The sequence below is a fragment of the Anopheles funestus genome, chromosome 3RL (assembly GCF_943734845.2).
Source record: "Anopheles funestus chromosome 3RL, idAnoFuneDA-416_04, whole genome shotgun sequence".
Lineage (NCBI taxonomy): Eukaryota > Metazoa > Arthropoda > Insecta > Diptera > Culicidae > Anopheles > Anopheles funestus.
Genome location: NC_064599.1, coordinates 16,946,007 through 16,964,963, shown reverse-complemented (window position 1 = coordinate 16,964,963; position 18,957 = coordinate 16,946,007). Strand labels below are relative to the sequence as shown.

General features: G+C 41.3%; 1 protein-coding gene across 3 annotated transcripts in view; it reads right to left on the bottom strand.

The window, feature by feature from the left end:
* Positions 1-18,957, bottom strand: part of LOC125768005 (serine/threonine-protein kinase phg2) — a 134,543-nt gene that overhangs the window by 51,860 nt on the left and 63,726 nt on the right. For all 3 annotated transcript variants that reach the window (XM_049435096.1, XM_049435097.1, XM_049435095.1), the window contains exon 5: positions 1,622-1,725. The gene's annotated coding sequence lies outside the window, so the exon portion shown is untranslated. The remainder of the gene's footprint in view (positions 1-1,621; positions 1,726-18,957) is intronic.

Here is an 18,957-nt window from a genome sequence, read left to right as displayed (position 1 = left end):
TAACAACATTCGTTAAATTAAATAAATAATATAAAAACTAACAATAACTATCAAGTAATTAGGAAGTTTTTGAAAATAGAATTAACTTTTAAAATTAAACAAAATCGCAGTGGAAAAGTTGAATATGTTTAAGTAAAATAAAGAACAAATAAATTGTGTGTTATGTTAGCTTAGAGGAAATAAATAAAAATCCTTTTTGACATTGTGTTTGCAGAAGTGCTTAACCTCTCTGGATCCTTATTTTAGTAGCAATTGTGCACTTTACACAAATTTCATTCCTCTATACCGTTGGTCGCATAACGCATAATAAATTACTCTTACAGGTGCATTACCATGTCACAATAATCTTGCAGCTTAATTGTCACGCAGTGATTCACTGAACCACACGTTCGTTACAACAGTACTTCACACCTTTGCAACCATTTGCTGGATGGTAAGATTTGAAGAAAGGAACAATTTTCCACACCCATTAGGAATTGGTGCGATTTTTCCTGTTTTTGTTTTTCTACACTCCTTGCCCAAAAAACCGTTGTCTATTCTTCTTAGGATATTTTCCCCCTAAAATCTTCACTCTACCTGACATCTCGCTGTCATCGCGCGTAAAAGGATCGTCGCGTGCGGATGTAAAAATATCAACCTCCAGTTCGGCTTCGACGCGTCACGGTAAATGGGCAACACCTTCACGGAACTGTCACTCGCTTATGCTTCCCAAATCTGGCAGGAAAGTCCTTATTTTCCCGGCATCATCCTCGTGCCGTGAAAGATGGTTGATGGTTGTCATATTTCGTCAGTGTCTGACTTTTTTTTTTGTTCTCGTGGCCGCAAAGACAAAAATGGTTGAGCTTGTGGGGTGTTTTTTATAAGAACCGCTAACATTGGTACGATTTTAGCTATCATTCATCTAGCGGAAGCCTTTTCGGTCGTATGCTTTAGCACCACTTCAACACGGATCAGTGTTAATGGGGGTTGGGCGAGTGTCTGGTAAGGGGATGGAAAAGCGGTAAGGCGGGGGGATGAGTTTTATGTCACGTTCCCGCTTGAGGTCGTTCTGTCTCGTGCTAGGTTGTGTTTCACATGAGTGGTTTGGTGCCGGTTCGCATGCCAACATTATGCTACGGTCGCTTTTATTTACCGCTTTCGATTCGATTTAATGATATTCCATTTGCCATTAGTTGTTTACGCATACGAGTGTGCTCAGTCGTAAAGCTCACCAAGGTAACGATTGCGTGGCACTAGGAAAAGCAGAAGAAATTGACGCAATATTATACCGAACGATCGTATTAAATGGGAACATAAGAAAATACTTTAAAAAATTACAATCCTTAAAAATAAAGCTCTGTCTCTTTCTTTGTCTCTGTTCCTCATTTTTCTCTGTTTCTTTTCCTGAAAACAATTTAATCATTCACAACCGCATAATTGACCCTCGAAAAGTTCCTTTCGCATCATAAACACACCCCTCCCGCAATTATGTTCCATTTTCCGGAGCGTTTGGGTGTGTGTTTTTTTTTCGGCTTCTCCTATTAGCATAAGCACATCGAAAAACAAACTCATCCCACAAAAAAGGGAAAGCGCGTGAACTCGCGGGACATCGCGGTAAAGTAAAAGTATGACACTTGCTTACCTTTTCGTCAAGTTGTCGCGTTGGAGAGAAAACTGCTCACGCCAACACGCAGCTGCTGGTTGCGCTGGAAAATGTTGTCGCGAGAGCAGGAAGCAAAAGCAAATCTGTAACGAAAGATGGGAAGAAAGTTAAACTTTTTTGTTATTTTTTTCTCCTCTCCGTAGTAAGAAACTCGTGTGCTTGATGAGGAAAAGTGCATTACGTAAAATGAAAGTCGCCATCGGTGCTTGGGCCACGTGACAATTGAGTGAGGGAAAAATGCAAAAAACTTTTGCCATACTATGGGGATGTTAAAATTCGTGGCGAAGATAAACAAGATCCAAAAAGAGCGGGAAAAAAAACAAAGCTTGTGAATAAGTTTGGAAGCGTTGACGAGCTAATTTAGTTTGTTATGTTTCCTTAATGTCACCAACGGTTTTACTGTTAATACGGCTTCCTTCCCTGTACGTACGTGCGAAGCGTTTCACGTGTAAGTCGAAACTAAGCCTTAAGACGAGCACCATCACATTAGGGAAGTTTTTGCTAATACACCTGTGGAACGATGGGAAGCTTTATTTGCGTTCCGGTAAATCGTAATCACTTGTTAAGCCGTCTTTGCATGATTTGATTTTTATCTCAAACATTTAAGCATTTACAAAAGGTGGCAATAATATGATGAGAAATTTTGACGAAATGTAATGAACAAATTTTCTATTACAAAATAAAATACTTTAGTAAAATTTGAAACAAAAACCCACAAAAAATGATAAAAGATTCCTCACAATCATGTCCTCTCATTTAACGCTCTTCTTGATGAGTTTGTTCAGTAAAGAACAACACCGTTGGTACACACCTTCACAATCCGTAATGAAGTGTGTATTCTTTTCCTTGGAACCCAATTTCCTGCCACTCATTTGCCGCCCACAATCTTCTGCATCAGCAAAAGAAAGAAAAAAACGCCACTCAAACACCATCAAACCACAGCACCCTTGAAGCGGGTGCTTAACAAAGAAAAATGTCAGCAGACGAGACAATTGGCAATAATGGAAATGATTCCTTAAGCGTTTTCTTCTATTCGTGTATGGGAAGGTAGTGTGTATAAGAAAAAAACGACACTCTCAATCCGTTGTACGCGTGGCAATAAGATGCGCCATTACGACCGTGAAAAACAGAATCAGTCACAGCAGGAAGATGAACGGTAGCGTTTGCAGGGTGTAAGCTTATATCAGCCCAGGCTAAACTTTGCACCACCCATACAGGCGTTCCGCAAACAATCATTCCGATAACGCTTTAATTGAGGGAAAAGTTAGATTGACGATGTGTTTTCCCTTTCCTTTTCCCAGCTACTATTACGATCGAGCATTAACGTTCTTCTTGTGGCTTACAAGCACTTGTTTGCTTCTGGCTAGCACCGCCGTAGCAACGTGTGGACATTTTGTGTGAAATCGAGAGTGAAATGGATGGAAAGTGAAAGCATTTCCTTTTTTTACAACCGGAGAAAAACACACTCGTTACAGCTCATCGGAACATATTAGATAGAGGGATGAATATGAACCGTTTTTCCGGTTCCTATCGTCAAGGGTTGCAGCTGTACGTATGGTGTGTGTGTGTGTTTGTGCATATGTTTGACTTTTCTAGAAGCCAATTTTTCCCCGTGGAAAGAAAAACACCGAAGAAAGGCAACCGTACGTTAGAAAAGTTCGTCCGGGAGTAGAACCACTTAAAAACATTTCCCACATCTAACTATCTCGTTCATACTTTCATGTGGGTTGTTTCCCGTCTGTATATTTTTCCTACCATCATTTTCCAGCCAAAAAGGATAGGATTCGGTTTGTTTTTGCCGGAACACACCCATTTGTGAATGGAATACATAGATGGAGGGTAAGGAGAAACCCATGGCCTGCGAAGAGTAGCAAATGATTTTCCAAGTATCGGATGATAGAAATTGGATCGTGGGAAGACGCACCAGCTGGCCAGCTTTGGTGTAAAGTTCTTTACAGAAACGACGACTCCACCCCAGTTTCGGTACGCGTGGAAAAGTTCGCCCTTTTTCCAGCAGCGAGAGGGAAGGCAGAAATTACATTCGACACCAATCATCTTGCCGTTTGCGTGATTGAAGAAAGTTGATCAGAATGATCTACCCGTCACACTACACCGTACCGAGCGCTGATGGCTTTTCTGTGGTGAAGTTAAGGCTGGCATAAATGATGGTGATGGTTGTGGAAATTCGATGTGTCTTTTTGTGTTACACGAGCGTTCTCGTCCACAGAAGACTTGAACGCATCGTACTGTGTGCCCATGTGTACGATCGCCGAAAAGAAAAGACCCCAAAGCCACGAATGTATATTGGATTGAATTTCTAAATTTCATTACGGAAAGCTTTTTTTCGCCCCGGATGATGCTTTTCCGGTCTGGAGGATGAATAGGAAGTGGAAACTTTGAAGTGTGCTACGTGTGATGAAAGTTTGATCCTTTTTGCAGTATAGTGATGGCACGTTTTTTTGTTGTGAAGTACTTGTTGAAGTGGTCCAATTCTTATGGTAAGTTGTAGAAAGGGTTAAAGTTTTTGTTAAAGGAATTGGCTGTAGCAGATATTATACTTCAAAGTTCTGGAAATATGTAATGGAGTTAGTAACAAAACGCCCATTGGAAAGAATTTTTGGGATCTTCAAGTAATTTGCCTTAAAATTATTAAGATCTTCAATAGTAGACAAAATATCTCAACAAAAAATAGCTATTGAAGACTTTAAATAAACCCAATGACAATTCTTTGCCATCAGTACACCATTTACGCCATAAATAATGTTCAACTAGCACTTGAGATACTTTTAACTGTATACACAATCCATCCATCCGAAAGTTCCACCCAAAGTTGAGTACCCTTCGTAGCTGCTTTTTGCTATTCATCAATCTTCATCATCTGACACTCGAGCGTTATGCAGACAGTAAATCGTCCAATCGCACGATCCTCAATCCATAATAAATCCTGATGTCGGTGATGTCATCTCCACAAACCGTGTGCTCCAACGCACAAAAATCCAAAGATGCAGATCGGACTCCTCTCCCCCTCGCCATTTCCTTCCAGGTATGGTCATATACCAAACCGGGCGAAACATTCGCGAAGGTCGTTCGTTTGAAGTCATCTGTTGATGCCATCCACTCGCGCATCCCGTTAAGGATGTTTGCGGTACGAGTGCATCGACAAGAATGCAACGGTACTTCAGGTCCGGATCTTCTAGCTTGCGTTGCTAAATTTGGATCGCTCTAACGGAGCGTCAATAACCGGTATCCGAAGGTGGAGAGAAATCAACATAACTCACCTTTTAGCCTTGCCTTGCCGAACTGTACAGTTGTGTGTAACCAAATTGGATAATTGGTTAAGACGCGGCGGATAGTGTCGTCGCACCGGTATATGGTTAATTGAGAATTAATACTCAAATTTGTCTAGCTCCACATAGGTCACAGTATTGCACACCTCGCGGGCAGGACATTACAGGTTCCTGCGAACAACGTTACGGCAGTGCCCTCGGATATCTCTCTAGAATAGTACTCAGCTATCTTCGTACGTCCAATTACGGTACCACACCAGATCCACTGCAAACGATAACCTCCGGGCTTCCGAGAGTGCGCCAAGAGGTGAGCTACACACCCGGCAAGGGTGGACACCCTTCACCTGGCGCTTTAACCAGTCGGCGGGCGTACGTGACAGTTATTTATGGGCCACAATTCGTAACCACGCTATAGAACAAGACTAGACAGCGCGTGCCATGACAGAAACCTACGCATTTACTCCCCTTTTTTCCCCCGCGTAAAGTAAAACATTCGCGGCATAGTTTGAGGAGAGGCTAAATTATTTTTTAATTCCTTCCCGTGCTGTACCGCCTATTTGCCACTGCGGAACCTGACGACGAAACGCATATAGGGATAATTATTTGCTTCGAAAGAAAAACTAACTTTCCCTGTACGACAATAAATCGTCAAAATGGTGTGTCGCACAGTGAGACAAAATGGAACTCGCTCAACATGCTCGGTTCGCCTCGTTGGCCAACGTACAGCGTATGTACATATTTCCGTATGAGTTTCACGTATGAAGGTTCCCACATTGGCATACTTCTGTTCCTAGTTTTGTACTGCCCGAGAAAGGTACTTTTCGAGACGGTGGTCACACCTTTCCTTCATTCCTCGGGGACTATCCCGCAGCCATGCGTCCGTTTCGTTGGAGTTATTGTTTCCATCCATGACTCCATTTGAAAGTGCCGTGATAAATTATGCTTTGCCCAGCGACTAGCGCAATAACCGAGTCACATTCGCAGTTTTTGTTACTTAGGGACGAAAAAAAACAACAAGAAGAACCAGCTAGCATTAGACACCCATATGGAGACCTCGATTCCCCATCCGAATTTTGTCACCGTATGTGAAGCGGGAAGGTTCATAAATTTATTTAAGTTGTAAAGAAAATTCCACACAAGATATGCGATCAGTGCAGTGAATAATTATGACTTCTTTGTTAGGCGTGTGTAAGTTTTTGCGTTTTTGGTTCTTTGGTTCAATAAATTAATAAAAAAAGGAACCGTACCGAAACACAGCACTGGTAAAGCCAGTGAATGTAATGACGATAGGAGGGATAGAGAAAAAAATGTAACTTGGTATAAATTAAATGACTACCCTGCTCCACAATAGCACGTGCATGTCGTGTGGATAGGGTGTTTTTTTGCAGTATAAAAACCCAACCCGCGAGAAGTTCTTATCCACATTTATCCCACATAAACATGTGTTCTGTCGTTAGCCTTATATGAAAAAATAATACACAAACATAAAACAATATTTCCATGCTGTTCGCCGCAGTTTTCTTGTGCCGCCCGAAACCGATGACTAATCGTGCTGGTCATTTGGAGCGGGGCACAATTCCGTCACACAATGGTAAAACAAATACGACGGCCAATCTCTGTTGAACGCCAATAAAGTCACTCGTTGACAACATCCCATAAATGTGGTCCGGGTTCGCAACTCCGGTTCGCACAAAAGCCGACACAAGCCGTGACGAAAGGCGACGAAAATCTCGAACCCCGCCGTGAGTCGCGTGCCAATGTCCGGCGTGTTGCGTGGCACTAGCGCTTTTGCTATAATAAGGTTGCCGGGCACCATTTTCAATCTGGCATCTGGTGCAGCATATTACTCAAAGGTAAGCGCACTTAGCGCGTCACGAGGTTCTTACCGAATGTACCCCGTTCTAAAGGCTGGAATGGCAACGCACAACCCGACCGAGTGTCAATGCAATTAACGATAATAAGGCGTACACGCTGGCCGTTTGCAAAACGTTCGCTGGCCAAAGTGCGAATGGGTGTTCGTGTTCACGGTGTGTATGTGTTTATGGTGGCGCTACGCTGCATTATATGTGCATTAAATGGGTTGTTTAATGGTGATTTTATTCGGTTGTTTATGGGTATTTAAACAGGCAGCGGCGTGCAATTTTAATTTAACCGGTAGGAAAGCAAACTTTGGAGGAATTGTTTTATGTTTCATGTATTGGGAAATGCTGGAAGTAGACAATCAAAAATTTAGTAGATTAAATTTTCTAGTTATCATACTTTTTAGTTTATGTATTACTGCGACAAGAGCATTTTAACACTAGAACTATCATACGTTTTAATCGTTTTTTGTTCGTGAATAATTTTTGAATAACTTCGAAGAGTTGAAATATTAAGTTATTGGAGATCGTACTTTAGAATATACATGTAAAACTCATGTTTAAACTACCCCCAAAATATAATGTGATGAAAATGAAGTGTTTCGTAAATAACGTATAAAAATAGTTAATTGCATACATCTAGGCGTTGAAGATTGGCAATAATGCCATAAATTAAGCAAAAAGTATTGAAGAGTTCCCTCTAGCAAATTCCAATCAATTTCTATTGACATAAATTTAACTAAGCGTTGGAAACAAATTTCTATTCCGTACACTGTAATGCAATTGTGAACTTTCCGTTAAACATCGTCAGCCTGTCACCGAAAAGTACAGGTTCTGTCATTGCTGAATTATTTCGAACGCTACCGCTGTCCTGCCAGAGTGTACCAATTTCTGCACGTCAATCAGAAAGCATCGGGTTGGCCTCCTGTATGACGACGCTAGCGGCATGTCATCGAATTCCTTCGAAACATCGTCCGGATTTGGTAAATTATTAAGTCATTTCAAAAATCCAACCATGCGCACATGTGTGTGTGTCTGCTTCGACCTACTGCTGGGTGTGCTGCTGACAGGTTCACTTCACATTTGGAGGATATACCGCCGACATACTCCGTGCGAGTCACGTTTAGTTGAGTTCCCACCGTGACGGGGTGGCACGACAAGACATAACGCGAAAAACACATGCTGTTTTTCCTTTTAAAAGTGCCAAAAAAGCAAAGCTGAAAAAGGAACAAATAATCGGCCACTTTATTCATTTGACATTGCGTAGTGACGTTACGTTTCGTTTCATCACATCCGGATGAGAGAAGTTTCCACCTTCAACGATCAACGTGCTGGGAGGTTTTTTTCTCCCCTGGCGCACACATACCCCCGCTTACCTTTCCGGAAATGCTCAATCGATGTTTTTTGCTTTGTTTCTGGTAGTATTTGAAGCCAGTGTTCAATTGGAAAATGGTGTGAATAAATCTACCGAAAATAACTCAACCAATGCCTGAGGCTACGAATTTCGAGTTTTCCGAGTTGTGGTTTTTATTCGATTTTTCGTACTTTTTTTCTCTTCTCCTTGTCTCCAATGCCCATTGGAACAAGTTTAACGGGCTGTTGGCTTCGGTCACGCAATTTTCTCATCACTCTTTTTTTGGCACGACGCACCACGCACCGCCGAAAACGTGAACCGCGAGAAAAACTAAACCTCATTTGGTGGTGCGGCAAAAGACAAACGATGTGAAATAAGACAGAGGAATCTGATAATCAACAGGCGGCTTGAGTGAGCCTATTATGAGATCTTTTTGGCAGCATAAATGTACCGCAAACAAGCGGATTTGATTTTATTTATTTATTTATTTTTTCTAGCTAGGAAACGGCAAAACAAAACAAAATGGTTTTAAAAATGTGCAAATAAAATGCAACCGTAACGACTTTCACTGTCAATGGCATGTCCTAACAGGGTGGGTGAAATGTATCTCCATTTTCCCGCGATTTCATAACATGCTGCATAATTATGCATTAAACGATTGTGGTTCATTAATTAAACTCATCAGAATACAAAGAGGAAATTAGCGTTCTTTTCATTCACCATCGCTTTCCACCGACCGGAACACGGTTCCTTCCCATTCCATTTCCCCATCGCCGCGAGGATACGTTGCGTAACGAGCATTTTATTTGCCAGCACATTACAAATAGTGGCGAAACCCAACATTAATCCCAAAACCAAATGGGATTATCAGTCGTTCTATAGCTGAAAATGATACAAACATTATCAAAATTCCAACCCTCGGAGGTTTTTCCCCGACTACAAACGCTTCAAACTTCGCAAACCCCTTCCACCATACACTCGAAATGGGAAACAAACTTCCGGAAGAAGAAACAATTTATCACAAACGTTATATTTCATCTGGGTGAGGGTGGGAAAATCGGCCGATACGGGCGATGAAACGTGAGCGAAAATTGATATCCGCCCGAAAATCGCAACACTTTCGACGCGACGCCAACCGAATCGTGCCAAAATAGGGCCACGCCACAGGTTGGTCGCGTGAAGCGCGAATCGATAGTTCAATCGACACCGAAACCGTATCACACGGCACGCGACTTTCCGGTGGGAGGGGGGCGGGAAAATTTTGGTACGAAAGTCACACACAGCCAGAAAAATACAGCAAACGATCGCTTTATCAATTATAAACTTTTTGGCCTGGAATGTTCACTGCTGTTTTGCAGACCGTGAGGCGGGGAAAGTGTTTTGGAATTTCCCACTTTTACGGCTCGATTTATACCAAAATGGGGGAGGAAAAGGATATCGAAGCGACACCTTTTGCTCACTCCCGCCCGTGGGTGGGTAGAATTTTGAAATTGAAAACTGTTCCAAGGGTAACCACAGAACAACAAACAATGGTAGTGTATCAAATGCAAATACTTTCGTGACTCGCAGTTGACTAAATTCCGTGTGCAAAGTGTGTTAGGAAATATTAAATTCGAGAGACCTTCTTTTGTTTCGTTTCAACCGGCAGTATGGATCAAAATACACAAATGTTTGTGGAGGCATTTATTTTCCATGCGAGTTAGTATGTATGAAGCATTTTAATCCGTAGTTTGGCTGAATGTAGTTCGATTGGTTTAATAATTTAAAAAAACTGTTTCACTTGGCGTAAATAACGGAGTTTGCGTTGTATTTTTTACAGTGGATTCTATGCAAATTTTACTTTTTATTGTTGATTAAGAAAAAGGATACACATTTGAAGCATGGAGATTGAAAAAAATATATCCATTTCCCGAGAAGCAGGACTGCATTTTTGACTACCACATTAGTTGAATTATTTAATACCTTTTTTATTCTTCTACCGTGTTATTTTTCTACGGTTTTTAATTGGATGGTATAGTTAATTTTTTTTTCAATTATTTTTTCAATTTATTTTATATTAAATTAAATTTTAATTTTAAATTTAAAGTAATATTTTTCACTTACAAAATTGCATCGATAATTAAATTACAACACACTTGAGATTTCGTCTTTTTATATTCCTTTTATATTCATTTTATATACCTTGACGATGATGTTTCATTTGTTCTATTTATTCTATTCGTGCTTTGGAGCAAAAGCTCGATTTCCTTTTGTAACCGTTACTGAATGGAGTCGTTCCACAGTGTGTAGCAACCGATCTTTGTATCCTGTACCAAGGACTACGCAACCTTCATCGTCCATGATAACAAAAGCAGCAATAACAACCCTCTTTATTTCCATCGCTGCACCATGGCGCCCGCTATCAGGCCCATACAAGTTCGGTACGATAAAGGACACGAACAAACAGTCGCACGCTTCGCTCAAGTTTGCATCCTTGCCCTACTGACAGAGCGAACCACACCCTGGTAACGGGCAGTACCCGTTGGATACCGTACCGTAGCCGCCTTGAATGAGACATTGGCCGTGAACATCCGTACGAAATGTGTACAAAACATCCCGTCACAATATTGTCACCAGTTTTTCCCATTTCCCAAGCACACACAGCGCGTGGGATGTGGAAACTGGGATGGAATAAAGGGGCGGGCCGTTTCGATCCGTTTATGTTTACGACCGGGCCCTGGCGTGTACGCCTGCCAAATCTGTGAACAACTAATTTTACGCTAATTTCATCCATCGTTTCCGGTGCCGTACAATTATATGGTTGCTGCTGCTGCTGCTGCTGGCGTCGGTTCAGGCTAGTTAGCCTGAAAGGGGTTCCACTTTTTCCACCTCGTTGTGTACGGCCGTGAAAGAGCTCGCGAATTGCAACTGCTTCTTTCTCCATGTTCCCTTTTTTTTGGGCGGGAGGAAAAGCTTTACATTTTATATCGTTTGTCCCAAATGGATGAAGGCGTAGAGAAAAAAAAACATGGCGCAATAGAAATAAATACAGCAATCCACATCGTTCGACCATGGAACGGAAGGAACAAGTTCGGTCACTCAATTTTCCAGTCCAAACAACGAGAATGAAGTCAAACGACGATGATGATGATGATGATGATTGTGATGCACAGTGTAATTTCTCCTTTTTGCTGACAAACCATCCAAATCTGTGTGCCAGCCAAATCGGAGGCCAAATGGGCAGAGATCGTCACAAATTTAAACTTTTCCCACCCAACTGCATCCCACCGAAAAGAGGGAACACTCTATTTGAAACCCATTTTCCGGATCGTTTAACGTGCACTTTGGCACACCACCCACTTCCCTGGAGTGGGAGGAAAGCGCATCCAAAACAGGATAGCACCGAAAGGGTATGTACTAAGCAAGCCCAACGATGGTCCGGCTGGTGACCGTGTGGCAATTGGCCCCGGGAAGGACATGCTCCTTTTCGGGCGCTCAGGGAAAGGCCAAAATGTAAAGTAATTCGGGGTAAAGATCTGCAATGCTTATGAAGATAAAACAGACCATAAAATCCTTCCCAACTCGAGGCGGCGCACACAATGTTGCAATGAATATATTACCCTACTAATTATGTCAAATATGAATTTCAATTCCATTTTCCACCAGCGGCACAGAAAACGGAACGCGAGACACATATTCATTCGTACCCATATGGGTGGAAAGATGTGTGTGTGTGTGTGTGCGGAAGGCAATTTGCCAGTCAATCCGGGACTTGCCGGAAAGTGTATGAACTACTGGGCGTAGTAAGTAAAACAAACATCTCGCACAGGGTTGGGTGGAAAATGGCCCACGCATTGTGCAACCGGGATAGAAAATGCATTCCGTAGCACTTAACGAAGAGTCTCCAGAGAAGAAGCAAAACCCCCTCTCATCGGGTAGGGGGTATAATGAGGGGCGTAGGTTTTGTGGGTTGACAGAAATTTACTGCACTTCCGTACCGCGCTTAACATTCAGCGGAGTTCAGTTACAAAACAAACCGTGCCTGACAGCTATACTGCAGTACTGAGACAGCCAAGTAGGGGTGGACTCGTAGAAGCAATTCGTATGCAAAACACTGGGTGCCAGTGAGCGACGGGGAAATAGCACAAGCCCTTTTTGCGGTGCTACGGAGTGCATCTCAATTACATTCATCGAGCAGTCATCATCACTTCACGGTGCAGCACGGAATGGCGCTCCGAGGGTGGCGAGAAAATTTCCAACGCAACCCTTCTGGAAATGCTCCAAAGCTTTTCATCACACGATGCGGGATCGAGCTGTCCCCCCGGGGGTCTGGTGGGGGGAAGTTTGGAAAGTGTTTCAGTCAACATGTCACAACAACGAGACATCCACTGCATCGATTTGTTGCTTCCCGTAAGAATCAGCTTCAACTTTGAATTTCCTTTCACCAGTATTTTGGAGCACCGAAAAAAGAAGTCGTAAGCATGGAAACGGGTTCTTGTTTTTTTTTCGTTCTTACTTGCTCTACTTTAACGCACGACGAAACGAACAATGCCTCACAGTTAGTTTATGAAATCAACTTCACCCAAAAGAGTGCAAGTTCCAGATTGCTTCACGATGGATGTTATTTAATTAAATTATTCTGCGCAACTTTCAACACAGTGCGCTACCGGTGCCTGGTCTGGCTTTCCCGACCAAACTGGGTGGGAGGAGGCCGTTGTTCCCGCTTGGCAGCTTCTGTCTGTCTAACCGGGTGTAGCGTGACGTATCGGGTTGCTAGTGCTGCTGCTGCTGCCGCTAGGTTGGCCTTGAAATATAAGCACGTTGAAGCATTTTCCGGCCAGCATTCTGGCCCGGGGGTATGGCACACGGTAGTGCGAATGACAAATGCAGCCGTATTGTTTACCGAGCCGGTCCCGGGATGGTTTTTGGATGGGAATTAACTCAACAGTGTTTGTTTATTGTTGCTTTCGGTTCGTTTCATTCGTGAGGGTAATCTGGAGCTTTCCTTGAGAAGGATGACGGGCGCTTGTTTTTGGTGGTGAATGAGATTTTTAGCAGAACTGTGCCAGGCACAACTTTAAAGTTGTAATTAATTCGATGGGTTTCGTTGTTAAGCGCGTGATTTTTATTTTATTTTATGTTCGAGAGTGATTATTAACACAGTCAAGAATTTTGATAGAATTTCATCGGATTACTCCTTATCATGAGCTTGAAAATATTGCAATGACAACTCAACAATATTTTAAAATTTTATGAAATTTAAAGGATAATATCTTGGAAAGCTCAATGCATAGAAAATAAGTGCATTCTACATTTAAATTAATTTATTTTTATTGGAAAATAGATATCTTTTTTGTTTATTTGAATTAAATATGACATTGTTAATTAATGTCACAATCCAATATTTAATAAATTCCATCTATTTTAACCAAAAAAGGCTTTATGGTTTATTTGGCCAAAATTTTCCCCATCAAAAAGCTTCAACCAATGTTTAAAACTTTCCTTCAACAACAAACTATTATTCTGTTTAACCTCTTTCTCTTTTGATTATTAAATATTCAACCCAAACAACCTTTTAGTGCTTTGTCACTCCTTTCTTTAGCGCGATGAAAAAACGTGCCCGTTGTCCAAATTATAATTGAAATAATTGACAGCATGTCTTGCTGATGGTGTTCTGTTTTTTTTTATAATTTTTATTTTTGGAATTGAACTCAACCGATGCCGATTTCAACCATCAGTCCGTGTCCTTGGCCTCAACAGTTAAAGTTTACTTTGGTCGCAAATCAACAAATCAAAAGAAAAGGGGCGTCCGGCGTTCATGCGCGTGTACGGCTAATGAGCGATACTCGTTCAAGTTAGAAGAAATTAGATGCAACTTTACTGCACAACACCACCACATCAGCGTCGCAATCGGTTTTGCTGAGCAATGAGGAGGTCTAACTCGAAAGCGTGAACCTTGGCCTACGCAGTCCGACCGACGGACCCCAAGCTGCCAATCGGACCGGCAAAACTGTCGAAAACCACCGATCGACGAGTGGTTACCGATCGATCGATCAAACAACATCGACCGGCACTTCACGTGGCCCACCGGGTTAATTACACGTGCGTACACTATGGAGCGGCGGTTAGGCAATGCGCACAAGACCTCTCCTTTCGCGTTGACCTTTTGCATGTACCAGCGGTTAAATGCAAAACCACCAAAATAAGAGCCATTCCGTGGTGGAGAATTTTTTTTAAGAAGGGTAGTTTTTAAGGGCGACCTTTTTGGTTCGGTAGTTTAGTTAAGGGGTAGATAAAATTCAACCAAAAACCAAATTAGAATCTAGCATGACCTCCGCGGGTGTCTCTGTTAAGTATTCGGAAATTTTGAGCTAAAACCTGAGGCCAGTTTCGTGCAACGGGTAATAACTATAATCGCGTGAGCACCGAATAGGTGCGCTGTTCAAGACTGTGGAACGTGCCATAAACCGGGCAAGCTTTGTAGGGTGCAATTAGGAGCACAGCATGGTATCGCGCCACCGGGTTGCGGATATTGAACGGAAGCATTCCGGCATGAAAGATGCTGGCACAGACGAACTTAACCTTGCGCTGCTGGTGCCGAAAGGTTGTTCTAAATCGGGCCCTGGTAGGTGGGTGGGAAACACGGCGCGGAATTATTGTAAATTATCGATCAATCTTAGCCAGGATGGAGGATGCATCGACCGTGGAAGTTAAATTACAGGGTTACTTGAAAGCGTCCTGGTGAAACTTTCCCGGAACCAAAGGTCCAAACTCCCCGAACTGCAGCAGTGGGTGTTGTTTGTTGTTTGTGCATCGTTACCTCGTGCAAAAGGCGCTGCATTTTCCACGCTCTGTTTACTGCGGGAAGGATGTTTATCAAACCTGCCGGAACTAATCACGGGCAGACTGCATTGAAGGTTCCTGTGTGTTCTTTGTGCTTGCGTACTAATGCAGTATTGATCAAAAGGAGGAATATAGAAATCTTTTCGAGAGAGAGTCCTTGATTTTAGTTTGGACTAATTTTGAAAACATAATTGTTAAGTTTGGGATGATATTTTATGTAAATTACAAGCTAATTATGATCATTATTATTGAATTTAATTTGAACTAATTTTAAAATAAAAAATTATGATGTTTTGTATGATATATTAGGTAAATTACTAGCTAATCATGATCATAAAGTTTTATGTTATTATTTTTAAAAATTTCGTTCTGAAAGCCAATGCCAACTCAAGCCAAAAAATGGAGGAATGCTTTATTTATCTGCTGCTACACAACAAAATGATACACCACCTACTCAAACGTCAAGTAATGATCTTAATAATTGTACTTCCGACCAGCTACACTGTCGGATTGAGGTGGGTTTTGGTAAGTAAACACAAGTTCCGATGTTTCCACACTTCAAGTACAATGTTGCAAAACAACCTTGAAGTTGTGTCTTTTACCATATTACCCAAGCTTAAGGTAAGTCCTCGCTGAAACCTTCTTCTGTGTGGTTTTGTATGTTTTCTTCACAGAGAGTTATTGTTGTTAATCATTGTACCTGTTTGCCCACAATCATAACATCTAGTGCGCTCATTACGATTGTTGTGAGCAATAATGTTGGTACAGTTTAATTGTCGGCGCGATTAGGATCGGTGTGTGCGATGATGGTAAACAATAACGAATGAGATGGTGGAGCGGTAAGAAGTGGGGTTTTTTTATGAAACGAAGTCACTCATAAAGGAAACCCACATTGTTCGTCAAGGGCGTTCGTGCAAATTAGCCCCTTTCTTATGGGAAAAGGGCAACAGTGTGTAAGTGGCATGGAAGGTGGTTTGTCGTTTCAAAATATGTTTCAAATTATCTTTAGCTTACTAAGAAATGTAAATATTTTGGTGATATTTAAATAAAGCTTTCAAGAAGCTAAATATAGAAGGTAATGATATCTTCAAAAAGCCCCCTTTAACGGTAAGGTGAAACTTTCTTCAGCTAATGTTAATAATTCTCCTTGCTATTGCAACGAACACGTGCACAGCAAATACCGCTCCCAAAAATCGACCACAAATAAAACAGTAACTTTTTACCAATAATTTTAATAATGATTTCCCCACTTGTGCGGGAAACCAAAATAAACTTTCTGTTTTCTTTTCTGCTTCCCGCTACCGATGGGAATACGCACACAGATGAACCTATACCCCACACGCCGAACGGTGGAAAGACATTGAATTTTAATGAAGCAATTAGAACGGGAAAAGCACCACCACGGTGCTCTAGGAGTAACAATTTACAAAAAAAAAAACCAAACCAGTCAGCAGGGTGCGATTCGCTGCAGGTGGCTTTTCTTCGAATATTCAACGAGGGGATGACTATCGAAACGGAAATGAATTTATTTAAGCGAAAGAATATTTTAAGCAGAAAGGTAGAAGGTGCGTTTCTTATTTTCCATATTTTGTACAGCAAATGATCCTGCCCGTGGTGGGGAGGATGGTGGTAGGGGGTGGAAAGCGGTACCTTGAAGGCAATATTTGGCTTTATTGCTTTGAACTTTTGATGGTAATATTAAGCTCTAAACTTTACCGGTGACATACTGTGTTGTGGTTTTTTGGTGCGATTGGTTGGAAGGGAAATATCTTTTGGGAAATTATTTTGTTTTTTGAGGTATTATTAAAAATGTATTGTTTCTTTAATTTCTCTAATCACCCTATCACGCAAACTGTTTGCTCAAACCCTTCTTCCAGTTGGATACCCTTGGTGGGCCCTTTCAAGGCAACACGAACTGGCACGCGATTCCGGACCGTTCGTGCAGGTCCGTTCGATCTTTATCTTCCGTTTCTCCCTTCGCATAAAGGTCGAAGGAAACCCTTCATACAGCGCATGCTGTCCAAATACATCTTCTACTCGGTCAACGAGGTTGGCAAAGCTTCGAGGATTACAAAAAAAAACCCCGTACAAACTCACCCAACTGTGAACGAGAACTGTATAGCTGACTTAGGGTTCCAGCTGGAACCGTTTATTAATAGCTCATTAATCATTCGCACTATGTTGCGGTGCTATTTAAAGCGCAAATGGAAACAAGAACCGAACACACAAAAAATAAAATCATTACAACGTGAAAATTACCCGATGCAGTTGCACCGTTGCAGCTGCATCGTTACAGGGTTGCACATTTTAAGTTGCTTTGTTGTGGTACGCGTGGTTGATTGATGCGTTTTTGCGATAAGACCGGCAAATATGTAACAGCTGGTTTGGTGATGGTGAAAACAATTTAATCAAATCAATTAAGATCAGATCAATTAAGATGCGCATTGAAACTAAACAAGGATAACGCTATAACTATCTAGTGTATTAAGCTTTTTTTTATTAGTGATTACTGGTCAAACAATTTCAAGAAGTAGGACTGCGTTTTAGTGTTTTTTAAGTAGATCTTTAAGAAGAGATATGTTAATGTTGTGAATAAATGTGACAGAATTTTTTAGCTAAATTTTTTTGGGGTTGGAAGAAAATTGTACCAGTCTTTTTGAATCGTTCTTTAGTTGTTTTATTAATACGATTTTTAAATAAAGATTTTGTCAGCTAAACACATAATAATATATAAATTTAATTTTAATTGTTTTTCGTTATAACATTTTGTGTTCAATGTGAAAGATAAAGCCTTTAACAGCATTATTCCTGATTACAAAAGCGTTGCAATGAAATTTGTTAATGGAATTATTAATAAAAAGCAGAAAGAATTATTATTATTGAAATGGAACATAAACAGCTTACTTTTTGTTATCGTTTTCACCCAGCAACACTCGTTAACAATAAACTACACAAACGCATTATATACATCGTTCAATCGAAAAGCTCTTTAAAATGGCTTTAACCATTACATTAAATATGCAACCGGTGCGGATTGCATCGAAATTCCAACCGAAATCATCATCAATCCGGGCAGATGGCCATTATCCGCACACACATGGGCACCGAAAACACGCGCTCACAATTGTCGTCATACGGTGTTGTGGTGTGGAGCTTGAAGGAAAAAAAAACACTTCAATACAGCCCACCCACACGAATACGGCATGTTATGTTGCACCATATTTCGAACATAAACGAAACACTATTGTACGGGTGCCATATGCTAACCGGGGGAAAGCTAGTACGCACACTGGTGACACGTTTTTCTTGAAGCCTTATCAACATCAAACCCAACAAAAAGGCCCTTTTTCGGTACATCCCTACAATCACCCATGCGGGAGACAAAGGGAGAATGGGTGCAACAACAACAGCAAAAAATCATAATTTGCAAGCTTAAGCAGACAATGTGTCCTCTTTCCAGCTTGAAGGATCAGCGAAATGAAACAGAAAATAAAATCAAAAGTACACGCACCCACACACACACGCCGGTGGAAGGATAATTGAGACTTCTCTGCTTCGGGCTGTTTGAGGCCTACCACCACGTACTAACTACTGCTGCTAACGTATTCAAAATGCATCTGCCACCAATGTGCTGTTAAACGATTTTCAATGTTTATTTTTTTATATATGTTTTGTATTTATTTTGTACTTGTGATGCGTGATGTGATTCTTTGTTTCGCATAACCCAAAAAGGGGAATGGAGATTCCGCCGACATAATAGTTGTCTGGTGAATGGGCACAAAAATAAAACAAAAAAAGCTCTCAAATTGTAATCATACTTAAAATGAGCAAGAAAAACTTCAATATTGGAGGTCCCTGGTTTTTCTTGTACACTACCACGCCAGGTACTGGATACGTGATATTTCAATAAATTTTACGAAACGTTTTCGAACAAATTGCAGTCACCCATTTTGGGCGGGAAACAAATTTGCACACCGCTATTTACCAGCCCGC